The 13,585-nt window shown below is 52.8% G+C and overlaps 1 long non-coding RNA gene across 1 annotated transcript in view; it reads left to right on the top strand.

Moving 5' to 3' along the window:
* The first annotated feature begins 8,346 nt into the window (after positions 1-8,346).
* Positions 8,347-13,585, top strand: part of LOC130342240 (uncharacterized) — a 65,406-nt gene continuing 60,167 nt past the window's right edge. Inside the window, exon 1 of the long non-coding RNA XR_008881922.1 lies at positions 8,347-8,437. This is a non-coding gene — a long non-coding RNA (uncharacterized LOC130342240). The remainder of the gene's footprint in view (positions 8,438-13,585) is intronic.

Below are 13,585 nucleotides of genomic sequence, written 5' to 3'. Positions count from 1 at the left end.
TTCTTTGAAAACAAAACCTTTTCTTTTAATCTCCAACAATATGAATAGTGAGGACTGTCTATAGTGACCGGGACTGCACTAGAGAAGATGTATATATTGTATATAGTGACCGGGACTGCACTAGAGAAGATGTATATATTGTATATAGTGATAGGGAGAACACTAGAGAAGATGGACGATGCTTCTATATGATGTATATATTGTATATAGTGATGGACGATGCTTCTATATGACGTATATATTGGATATAGTGATGGACGATGCTTCTATATGATGTATATATTGTATATAGTGATGGACGATGCTTCTATATGACGTATATATTGTATATAGTGATGGACGATGCTTCTATATGACTTATATATTGGATATAGTGATGGACGATGCTTCTATATGACGTATATATTGGATATAGTGATGGACGATGCTTCTATATGATGTATATATTGGATATAGTGATGGACGATGCTTCTATATGATGTATATATTGTCTATAGTGATGGACGATGCTTCTATATGATGTATATATTGGATATAGTGATGGACGATGCTTCTATATGATGTATATATTGTATATAGTGATGGACGATGCTTCTATATGATGTATATATTGTATATAGTGATGGACGATGCTTCTATATGACGTATATATTGTCTATAGTGATGGACGATGCTTCTATATGATGTATATATTGGATATAGTGATGGACGATGCTTCTATATGACGTATATATTGGATATAGTGATGGACGATGCTTCTATATGACGTATATATTGTCTATAGTGATGGACGATGCTTCTATATGATGTATATATTGGATATAGTGATGGACGATGCTTCTATATGACGTATATATTGTCTATAGTGATGGACGATGCTTCTATATGACGTATATATTGGATATAGTGATGGACGATGCTTCTATATGACTTATATATTGTCTATAGTGATGGACGATGCTTCTATATGACGTATATATTGGATATAGTGATGGACGATGCTTCTATATGACGTATATATTGTCTATAGTGATGGACGATGCTTCTATATGACGTATATATTGGATATAGTGATGGACGATGCTTCTATATGACGTATATATTGGATATAGTGATGGACGATGCTTCTATATGATGTATATATTGTATATAGTGATGGACGATGCTTCTATATGACTTATATATTGGATATAGTGATGGACGATGCTTCTATATGACTTATATATTGGATATAGTGATGGACGATGCTTCTATATGACGTATATATTGGATATAGTGATGGACGATGCTTCTATATGACTTATATATTGGATATAGTGATGGACGATGCTTCTATATGACGTATATATTGGATATAGTGATGGACGATGCTTCTATATGATGTATATATTGTATATAGTGATAAGGAGAACACTAGAGAAGATGGACGATGCTTCTATATGATGTATATATTGGATATAGTGATAAGGAGAACACTAGAGAAGATGGACGATGCTTCTATATGATGTATATATTGGATATAGTGATGGACGATGCTTCTATATGATGTATATATTGGATATAGTGATGGACGATGCTTCTATATGATGTATATAGGGATGGACGATGCTTCTATATGATGTATATATTGGATATAGTGATAGGGAGTGTACTAGTAAATCCTCCTAGTTGCTATCAGTTTTGGTATAGGCATCTAAGAAGCCCTCGACCTTCACCCCTGTATAGGGAGCCCGCTGTTGGCATGATTCCGGTATTCACTCAGCGCACACTTGTAACAATGCTTCCAGTTTGTGGAGCTGTAGGAGCCGGTGGGGGGGACGTGTAAAAAGACGTGACCAATCACAGCTCAGCTGTCAGTCTATAGTGACCAATCACAGCTCAGCTGTCAGTCTATAGTGACCAATCCCAGCTCAGCTTACATTTTACTTTAGCATATTAATATGATAGCTGAGCCTCAGAGGTTCTGGTAAATGGTATAAGACTGTGTTTAATCCATGGGTTCTCAAGGATTGAAGAGAATAAGGAGGTCGTTACACCAGTCCTGAGGAAAGAAGAGGGAGGTCATTACACCAGTCCTGAGGAAGGAAGAGGGAGGTCATCACACCAGTCCTGAGGAAGGAAGAGGGAGGTCATCACACCAGTCCTGAGGAAGGAAGAGGGAGGTCATCACACCAGTCCTGAGGAAGGAAGAGGGAGGTCATCACACCAGTCCTGAGGAAGGAAGAGGGAGGTCATCACACCAGTCCTGAGGAAGGAAGAGGGAGGTCATTACACCAGTCCTGAGGAAGGAAGAGGGAGGTCATCACACCAGTCCTGAGGAAGGAAGAGGGAGGTCATCACACCAGTCCTGAGGAAGGAAGAGGGAGGTCATCACACCAGTCCTGAGGAAGGAAGAGGGAGGTCATCACACCAGTCCTGAGGAAGGAAGAGGGAGGTCATCACACCAGTCCTGAGGAAGGAAGAGGGAGGTCATCACACCAGTCCTGAGGAAGGAAGAGGGAGGTCATCACACCAGTCCTGAGGAAGGAAGAGGGAGGTCATCACACCAGTCCTGAGGAAGGAAGAGGGAGGTCATCACACCAGTCCTGAGGAAGGAAGAGGGAGGTCATCACACCAGTCCTGAGGAAGGAAGAGGGAGGTCATCACACCAGTCCTGAGGAAGGAAGAGGGAGGTCATCACACCAGTCCTGAGGAAGGAAGAGGGAGGTCATCACACCAGTCCTGAGGAAGGAAGAGGGAGGTCATCACACCAGTCCTGAGGAAGGAAGAGGGAGGTCATCACACCAGTCCTGAGGAAGGAAGAGGGAGGTCATCACACCAGTCCTGAGGAAGGAAGAGGGAGGTCATCACACCAGTCCTGAGGAAGGAAGAGGGAGGTCATCACACCAGTCCTGAGGAAGGAAGAGGGAGGTCATTACACCAGTCCTGAGGAAGGAAGAGGGAGGTCATCACACCAGTCCTAATACCCCAAACTTGGAGACCTCTCCATCCTAATACCCCAAACCTGGAGACCTCCCTCCGTCTGGAGAAGAAAAGGTTTAGTCTCAAGGGGCGGCACGCCTTCTATACCATCAGAACTGTGAACTAATGGAATGGTCTACCTCAGGAACTGGTCACAGCAGGAAAAATTAACAGCTTTAAAACAGGGTTAGATACATTCCTGGAACAAAATAACATTAATGCTTATGAAGAAATATAAAATCCCATCCCTTCCCCAATATCGCGCCGCGCCCCTACCCTTCATTTCCCTGGTTGAACTTGATGGACATATGTCTTTTTTTTTCAACCGTACTAACTATGTAACCTCTCCATCCACCCTAATACCCCAAACCTGGAGACCTCTCCATCCACCCTAATACCCCAAACCTGGAGACCTCTCCATCCACCCTAATACCCCAAACCTGGAGACCTCTCCATCCACCCTAATACCCCAAACCTGGCGACCTCTCCGTCCACCCTAATACCCCAAACCTGGCGACCTCTCCGTCCACCCTAAGGGTACGTTCACATGGGCAGATTTTTTTTCCCGGTTTCCTGCTGCGTATTTGAGGGGGGACTCTTCTTGGCTGTCCGCAGCAGATTTTTCGCGGCGGAATTTCCGCTGCGGAAATACCGCCACAAGCCCCATTGAAGTCAGTAGGGGCTGCGGCGGATTTTCCACAGCGTAAATTCCGCCGCGGAAAATCTGCTGCGGACAGCCGAGAAGGGCCTGCCCCCTTTCAAATACGCAGCGGGAAACCGGCAAATAAAATCCGTCCGTGTGATTGTACCCTAATACCCCAAACCTGGAGACCTCTCCTTCTACCCCCCAATACCCCAACCCTGGAGACCTCTCTGTCTACTCCAATACCCTAAACCAGGAGATCGCTTCATCCACCCCTCTATCCCAAACCTGGAGACCTCTCCACCACCCTAATGCCTCAAACCTGAAGATCTCTCAGTCAACCCCCAAAACCCCAAACCTGGAGGGCATTCCATCCACCCCTTAGTGACCTATACCTCAAACCTGAAAACCTCTCTGTCCGCTTCTTAGTGACCAATACCCCAAACCTGGAGTCCTCTCCGTCCACCCTAATACCCTAATCCTGGAGACCTCTCTGTCTACTCCATTACCCTAAACCAGGAGAACTTTCTAGCCACCCTAATACCCCAAACCTGGAGACCTCTCCATCCACCCTAATACCCCAAACCTGGTGTCCTCTCCGGCCACCCTAATACCCCAAACCAGGAGGCCTCTCCGGCCACCCTAATACCCTAATCCTGGAGACCTCTCCTTCTACCCCATTACCCTAAACCAGGAGAACTTTCCATCCACCCTAATACCCCAAACCTGGAGACCTCTCCATCCACCCTAATACCCCAAACCTGGTGTCCTCTCCGGCCACCCTAATACCCCAAACCAGGAGGCCTCTCTGGCCACCCTAATCCTGGAGACCTCTCCTTCTACCCCATTACCCTAAACCAGGAGAACTTTCCATCCACCCTAATACCCCAAACCTGGAGTCCTCTCCATCCACTCTAATGCCTCAAACCTGGAGACCTCTCCATCCACCCTAGTACCCCAAACCTGGAGACCTCTCTATCCACCCTAGTACCCCAAACCTGGAGACCTCTCTATCCACCCTAGTACCCCAAACCTGGAGACCTCTCTATCCACCCTAGTACCCCAAACCTGGAGACCTCTCTATCCACCCTAGTACCCCAAACCTGGAGACCTCTCTTTCCACCTTAATACTCCAAACCTGGAGACCTCTCTATCCACCTTAATACCCCAAACCTTGAGACCTCTCCATCCACCCTAATACCCCAAACCTGGAGACCCCTCCATCCACCCCAATACCCAAAAGCTGGAGACCTCTCCATCTACCCCAAACCTGGAGAACTCTCTGTCCATCCCTTAGTGACTGATACCCCAAATCTGGAGATCTCTCCGTCCTCCCCCAAAACCCCAAACCTGGAGGGCATTCCATCCACCCCTTAGTGACCAATACCTCAAACCTGAAGACCTCTCTGTCCAACCCTAAGTGACTGATACCCCAAACCTAGAGTCCTCTTCGCCCACCCGAATACCCCAAACCTGGAGACCTCTCCGGCCACCCTAATACCCCAAACCTAGAGTCCTCTTCGCCCACCTGAATACCCCAAACCTGGAGACCTCTCCGGCCACCCTAATACCCCAAACCTGGAGACCTCTCCTACCCCAATACTTAAAACCAGGAGACCTTTCCATCCACCCTAATGCCCCAAACCTGGAGACCTCTCCATCCACCCCAATACCCCAAACCTGGAGACCTCTTCATCCACCCTAATACCCCAAACCTGGAGACCTCTCCATCCACCCTAATACCTCAAACCTGGAGACCTCTCCATCCACCCCAATACCCCAAACCTGGAGACCTCTTCATCCACCCTAATACCCCAAACCTGGAGACCTCTTCATCCACCCTAATACCCCAAACCTGGAGACCTCTTCATCCACCCTAATACCCCAAACCTGGAGACCTCTCCATCCACCCCAATACCCTAAGCCTGGAGACCTCTTCATCCACCCTAATACCCCAAACCTGGAGACCTCTCCATCCACCCTAATACCCCAAACCTGGAGACCTCTCCACCACCCTAATACCCCAAACCTGGAGACCTATCCATCCACCCTAATACCTCAAACCTGGAGACCTATCCATCCACCCTAATACCTCAAACCTGGAGACCTCTCCATCCACCCTAATATCCCAAACCTGGAGACCTATCCATCCACCCTAATACCTCAAACCTGGAGACCTCTCCATCCACCCTAATACCCCAAACCTGGAGACCTCTCCATCCACCCTAATACCCCAAACCTGGAGACCTCTCCATCCACCCTAAAACCCCAAACCTGGAGACCTCTCCATCCACCCTAAAACCCCAAACCTGGAGACCTCTCCATCCACCCTAAAACCCCAAACCTGGACACCTCTCCGGCCACCCTAATACCCCAAACCTGGAGACCTCTCGGGCCACCCTAATACCCCAAACCTGGAGACCTCTCCGGCCACCCTAATACCCCAGACCTGGAGACCTCTCTCCAGCCACCCTAATACCCCAAACCTGGAGACCTCTCCATCCATCCCTTAGTAACCAATACCCCTGAACAGGAGACCTCCAACTACCCCAAACCTGGAGACCTCTTCATCCACCCTAATACCCCAAACCTGGAGACCTCTCCATCTACCCTAATACCCCAAACCTGGAGACCTCTCCATCCACCCTAATACCCCAAACCTGGCGACCTCTCCGTCCACCCTAAGGGTACATTCACATGGGCAGATTTTTTTCCGGGCTTCCTGCTGCGTATTTGAAAGATGGGGGGACTCTTCTTGGCTGTCCGCAGCAGATTTTTCGCGGCGGAATTTCTGCTGCGGAAAATCCGCCACAAGCCCCATTGAAGTCAGTAGGGGCTGCGGCGGATTTTCCACAGCGTAAATTCCGCCACGGAAAATCTGCTGCGGACAGCCGAGAAGGGCCTGCCCCCTTTCAAATACGCAGCGGGAAACCGGCAAATAAAATCCGTCCGTGTGATTGTACCCTAATACCCCAAACCTGGAGACCTCTCCTTCTACCCCCAATACCCCAAACCTGGAGACCTCTCTGTCTACTCCAATACCCTAAACCAGGAGATCGCTTCATCCACCCCTCTATCCCAAACCTGGAGACCTCTCCACCACCCTAATGCCTCAAACCTGAAGATCTCTCCGTCAACCCCCAAAACCCCAAACCTGGAGGGCATTCCATCCACCCCTTAGTGACCTATACCTCAAACCTGAAAACCTCTCTGTCCGCTTCTTAGTGACCAATACCCCAAACCTGGAGTCCTCTCCGTCCACCCTAATACCCTAATCCTGGAGACCTCTCTGTCTACTCCATTACCCTAAACCAGGAGAACTTTCTAGCCACCCTAATACCCCAAACCTGGAGTCCTCTCCGTCCACCCTAATACCCCAAACCTGGTGTCCTCTCCGGCCACCCTAATACCCCAAACCTGGAGACCTCTCCATCCACCCTGATACCCCAAACCTGGAGACCTCTCCATCCACCCTAATACCCCAAACCTGGAGACCTCTCCATCCACCCTAATACCCCAAACCTGGAGACCTCTCCATCCACCCTAATGCCTCAAACCTGGAGACCTCTCCATCCACCCTAATACCCCAAACCTGGAGACCTCTCTGTCTACTCCAATACCCTAAACCTGGAGACCTCTCCATCCACCTTAATACCCCAAACCTGGAGACCTCTCCACCACCCTAATACCCCAAACCTGGAGACCTCTCTGTCTACTCCAATACCCTAAACCTGGAGATCACTTCATCCACCCTAATACCCCAAACCTGGAGACCTCTCCATCCACCCTAATACCCCAAACCTGGAGACCTCTCCATCCACCCTAATACCCCAAACCTGGAGACCTCTCCATCCACCCTAATACCCCAAACCTGGAGACCTCTCCATCCACCCTAGTACCCCAAACCTGGAGACCTCTCCATCCACCCTAATACCCCAAACCTGGAGACCTCTCCATCCACCCTAATACCCCAAACCTGGAGACCTCTCTATCCACCCCAATACCCCAAACCTGGAGACCTCTCCATCCACCCTAATACCCCAAACCTGGAGACCTCTCCATCCACCCTAATACCCCAAACCTGGAGACCTCTCTATCCACCCTAATACCCCAAACCTGGAGACCTCTCCATCCACCCTAATACCCCAAACCTGGAGACCTCTCCATCCACCCTAATACCCCAAACCTGGAGACCTCTCCATCCACCCTAATGCCTCAAACCTGGAGACCTCTCCATCCACCCTAATACCCCAAACCTGGAGACCTCTCTGTCTACTCCAATACCCTAAACCTGGAGACCTCTCCATCCACCTTAATACCCCAAACCTGGAGACCTCTCCACCACCCTAATACCCCAAACCTGGAGACCTCTCTGTCTACTCCAATACCCTAAACCTGGAGATCACTTCATCCACCCTAATACCCCAAACCTGGAGACCTCTCCATCCACCCTAATACCCCAAACCTGGAGACCTCTCCATCCACCCTAATACCCCAAACCTGGAGACCTCTCCATCCACCCTAATACCCCAAACCTGGAGACCTCTCTATCCACCCTAATACCCCAAACCTGGAGACCTCTCCATCCACCCTAATACCCCAAACCTGGAGACCTCTCATCCACCCCTTAGTGACCGACGCCCCATAACCAGATCACGTCTCCTCTTTGTCCCGCACTATCCTGTAACCGTCTGTCAGCTGATTCTTATGGATGACCCCGCCCTCTAGGTCACTGCGCCCCGCCCTTACCGTGCGACGAGACCCGCCCCGCCCCGTCCTCACTGTCCGTCTCTATGACAACAGAACGCAGCGGCGACCGGATCCAGTGCTGAGGTGAGTGCTGCCTCGTACATATCCCCCCACCGGACCCCCAAACCGGACCTCCTACGTACTGACTGCACCCCCCCCAACCGGACCCCTTATACTTACTACACCCCCCAAACCGGACCCCCTAAATACTGACTGCACCCCCCCCCCAAACACCGGACCCCCTTATACTTACTACACCCCCCAAACCGGACCCCCTAAATACTGACTGCACCCCCCCCCCCCAAACACCGGACTCCCTTATACTTACTACACCCCCCAAACCGGACCTCCTACGTACTGACTGCACCCCCCCCCAAACACCGGACTCCCTTATACTTACTACACCCCCCAAACCGGACCTCCTACGTACTGACTGCACCCCCCCCCCAAACACCGGACTCCCTTATACTTACTACACCCCCCAAACCGGACCTCCTACGTACTGACTGCACCCCCCCCAAACACCGGACTCCCTTATACTTACTACACCCCCCAAACCGGACCCCCTAAATACTGACTGCACCCCCCCCCAACCGGACTCCCTTATACTTACTACACCCCCCAAATCGGACCCCCTAAATACTGACTGCATCCCCCCCCCCACCGCATCCCCTTATACTTACTACACCCCCCAAACCGGACCCCCTAAATACTGACTGCACCCCCCCCCAAACACCGGACTCCCTTATACTTACTACACCCCCCAAACCGGACCCCCTAAATACTGACTGCACCCCCCCCCCCCAAACACCGGACTCCCTTATACTTACTACACCCCCCAAACCGGACCTCCTACGTACTGACTGCACCCCCCCCAAACACCGGACTCCCTTATACTTACTACACCCCCCAAACCGGACCCCCTAAATACTGACTGCACCCCCCCCCAACCGGACTCCCTTATACTTACTACACCCCCCAAATCGGACCCCCTAAATACCGACTGCACCCCCCCAAACACCGGACCCCCTTATACTTACTACACCCCCCAAACCGGACCCCCTAAATACTGACTGCACCCCCCCCCCAAACACCGGACCCCCTTATACTTACTACACCCCCCAAACCGGACCCCCTACGTACTTACTGCAACCCCCCCCCCCCCCCAACCGGACTCCCTTATACTTACTACACCCCCCAAACCGGACCCCCTAAATACTGACTGCACCCCCCCAACCGGACTCCCTTATACTTACTACACCCCCCAAACCAGACCCCCTAAATACTGACTGCAACCCCCCCCAACCGGACCCCCTTATACTTACTATACCTCCCAAACCGGACCCCCTAAATACTGACTGCACCCCCCCCTCCCCCCACCGGACTCCCTTATACTTACTACACCACCCAAACCGGACCCCCTACATACTGGCTGCACTCCCCCCCCCCATCGGACCCCTTATACTTACTACACCCCCCAAACCAGACCCCCTAAATACTGACTGCCCCCCCCCCCCCATCGGACCCCTTATACTTACTACACTCCCCCAAACCGGACCCACTACATACTGACTGCACCCCCCCCCCACCGGACCCCTTCTACTTACTACACCCCCCAAACCAGACCCCCTAAATACTGACTGCAACCCCCCCAACCGGACCCCCTTATACTTACTATACCCCCCAAACCGGACCCCCTAAATACTGACTGCACCCCCCCCAACCGGACTCCCTTATACTTACTACACCCCCCAAACCGGACCCCCTACATACTGACTGAACCCCCCCCCAAACACCGGACCCCCTTATACTTACTACACCCCCCAAACCGGACCTCCTACGTACTGACTGCACCCCCCCAACCGGACCCCCTTATACTTACTATACCCCCCAAACCGGACCCCCTAAATACTGACTGCACCCCCCCCAACCGGACTCCCTTATACTTACTACACCCCCCAAACCGGACCCCCTACATACTGACTGAACCCCCCCCCAAACACCGGACTCCCTTATACTTACTACACCCCCCAAACACCGGACCCCTTATACTTACTACACCCCCCAAACACCGGACCCCTTATACTTACTACACCCCCCAAACCGGACCCCTTAAATACTGACTGCACCCCCCAACCGGACCCCCTACATACTGACTGCACCCCCCCCCCAACCAACCGGACTCCCTTATACTTACTACACCCCCCAAACCGGACCCCTTAAATACTGACTGCACCCCCCAACCGGACTCCCTTTTACTTACTACACCCCCCAAACCGGACCCCCTAAATACCGACTGCACCCCCCCCCCAACCGGACTCCCTTATACTCACTACACCCCCCCAAACTGGACCCCCTAGACACTGACTGCAACCCCCCCCCCAGCCGGACTCCCTTATACTTACTAAACCCCCCAAACCGAACCCCTAGACACTGACTGCACCCCCTCACCGGACCCCTTATACTTAATACACCCCCCACCAAACCGGACCCCCTACATACTGACTGCACCCCCCCCCCCACTGGACCCCTTATACTTACTACACCCCCCAAACCGGACCCCTAGATACTGACTGCACCCCCCCCCCCACCGGACCCCTTATACTTACTGCACCCCCCAAACACCGGACCCCTTAAATACTGACTGCACCCCCCACCCCACCGGACCCCTTATACTTACTACACCCCCCAAACCGGACCCCCTAAATACTGACTGCACCCCCCCCCCCAACCGGACTCCTTATACTTACTACACCCCCCAAACCGGACCCCCTAAATACTGACTGCACCCCCCCAACCGGACCCCCTTATACTTACTACACCCCCCCCAAACTGGACCCCCTAGATAATGACTGCCCCCCCCCCCCACCGGACCCCTTATACTTACTACACCCCCCAAACCGGACCCCCTACATACTGACTGCACCCCCCCACCAGACCCCTTATACTTACTACACCCCCCAAACCGGACCCCCTAAATACTGATTGCCCCCCCCCACCGGACCCCTTATACTTACTACACCCCCCAAACCGAACCCCCTACATTCTGACTGCACCCCCCCCCCAACCAACCGGACCCCCTTATACTTACTACACCCCCCAAACTGGACCTCCTACGTACTGACTGCACCCCCCCCCAACCGGACTTCCTTATACTTACTACACCCCCCAAACCGGACCCCCTAAATACTGACTGCAGCCCCCCCCCCAACCGGACCCCCTAATACTTACTACACCCCCCAAACCGGACCCCCTAAATACCGACTGCACCCTCCCCCCAACCGGACTCCCTTATACTTACTGCACCCCCCCAAACTGGACCCCCTAAATACTGACTGCACCCCCCCCACAACCAGACTCCCTTATACTTACTACACCCCCCAAACCGAACCCCTAGACACTGACTGCACCCCCCCCACCGGACCCCTTATACTTAATACACCCCCCACCAAACCGGACCCCCTACATACTGACTGCACCCCCCCCCACTGGACCCCTTATACTTACTACACCCCCCATACCGGACCCCTAGATACTGACTGCACCCCCCCCCCACCAGACCCCTTATACTTACTGCACCCCCCAAACACCGGACCCCCTAAATACTGACTGCACCCCCCACACCACCGGACCCCTTATACTTACTACACCCCCCCAAACCGGACCCCCTAAACACTGACTGCACCCACCCCTACCGGACCCCTTATACTTACTACACCCCCCAAACCGTACCCCCTAAATACTGACTGCACCCCCCCCCCAACCGGACCCCCTTATACTTACTACACCCCCCCCCCCCCAAACTGGACCCCCTAGATAATGACTGCCCCCCCCACCGGACCCCTTATACTTACTACACCCCCCAAAACCGGACCCCCTACATACTGACTGCACCCCCCCCACCAGACCCCTTATACTTACTACACCCCCCAAACCGGACCCCCTACATACTGATTGCCCCCCCCCCCCCACCGGACCCCTTATACTTACTACACCCCCCAAACCGGATCCCCTAAATACTGACTGCATCCCCCCCCACCGGACCCCCTTATACTTACTACACTCCCCCAAACCGGACCCACTACATACTGACTGCACCCCCCCCACCGGACCCCCTTATACTTACTACACCCCCCAAACCGGACCCCCTAAATACTGACTGCACCCCCCCATCGGACCCCTTATACTTACTACACTCCCCCAAACCGGACCCCCTACATACTGACTGCACCCCCCCCACCAGACCCCTTATACTTACAACACCCCCCAAACCGGACCCCCTACATACTGATTGCCCCCCCCCCCCCACCGGACCCCTTATACTTACTACACCCCCCAAACCGGACCCCCTAAATACTGACTGCACCCCCCCTCCCCCCATCGGACCCCTTATACTTACTACACCCCCCAAACCGCACCCCCTAAATACTGACTGCACCCCCCCCCTCCCCCCACCGGACCCCTTATGCTTACTGCACCCCCCAAACTGGACCCCCTAGATACTGACTGCCCCCCCACCGGACCCCTTATACTTACTAAACCCCCCCAAACCGGACCCCCTACATACTGACTGCACCCCCCCCCCCCACGGACTTCTTATACTTACTACACCCCCCAAACCGGACCCCCTAAATACTGACTGCATCCCCCCCACCGTACCCCCTTATATTTACTACACCCACCAAACCGGACCCCCTTATACTGACTGCCCCCCCCACCCCACCGGACCCCCTTATACTGACTGCACCCCCCAAAACCGGACCCCCTTATACTGACTGCACCCCCCACACCGGACCCCCTTATACTGACTACACCCCCCAAACCGGACCCCATTATACTTACTACACCCCCCAAACCGGACCCCCTTATACTTACTACACCCCCAAAACCGGACCCCATTATACTTACTACATCCCCCAAACCGGACCCCCTTATGCTTACTACACCCCCCAAACCGGACCCCCTTATGCTTACTACACCCCCAGCTGGACCCCCTAGATACTGACTGCCCACCCCCCACCGGACCCCTTATACTTACTACACCCCCCAAACCGGACCCCCTAAATACTGACTGCACCCCCCCCCCATCGGACCCCTTATACTTACTACACACTCCAAACCGGACCCCCTACATACTGACTGCCCCCCCCCCCCACCAGACCCCTTATACTTACTACACCCCCCAAACCGGACCCCCTAAATACTGACTGCACCCCTCCCCCCACCGGAATC

The sequence above is a fragment of the Hyla sarda genome, unplaced genomic scaffold (assembly GCF_029499605.1).
Source record: "Hyla sarda isolate aHylSar1 unplaced genomic scaffold, aHylSar1.hap1 scaffold_644, whole genome shotgun sequence".
In the NCBI taxonomy this organism is placed as follows: domain Eukaryota; kingdom Metazoa; phylum Chordata; class Amphibia; order Anura; family Hylidae; genus Hyla; species Hyla sarda.
This window is presented reverse-complemented; position numbering and strand designations above follow the sequence as displayed.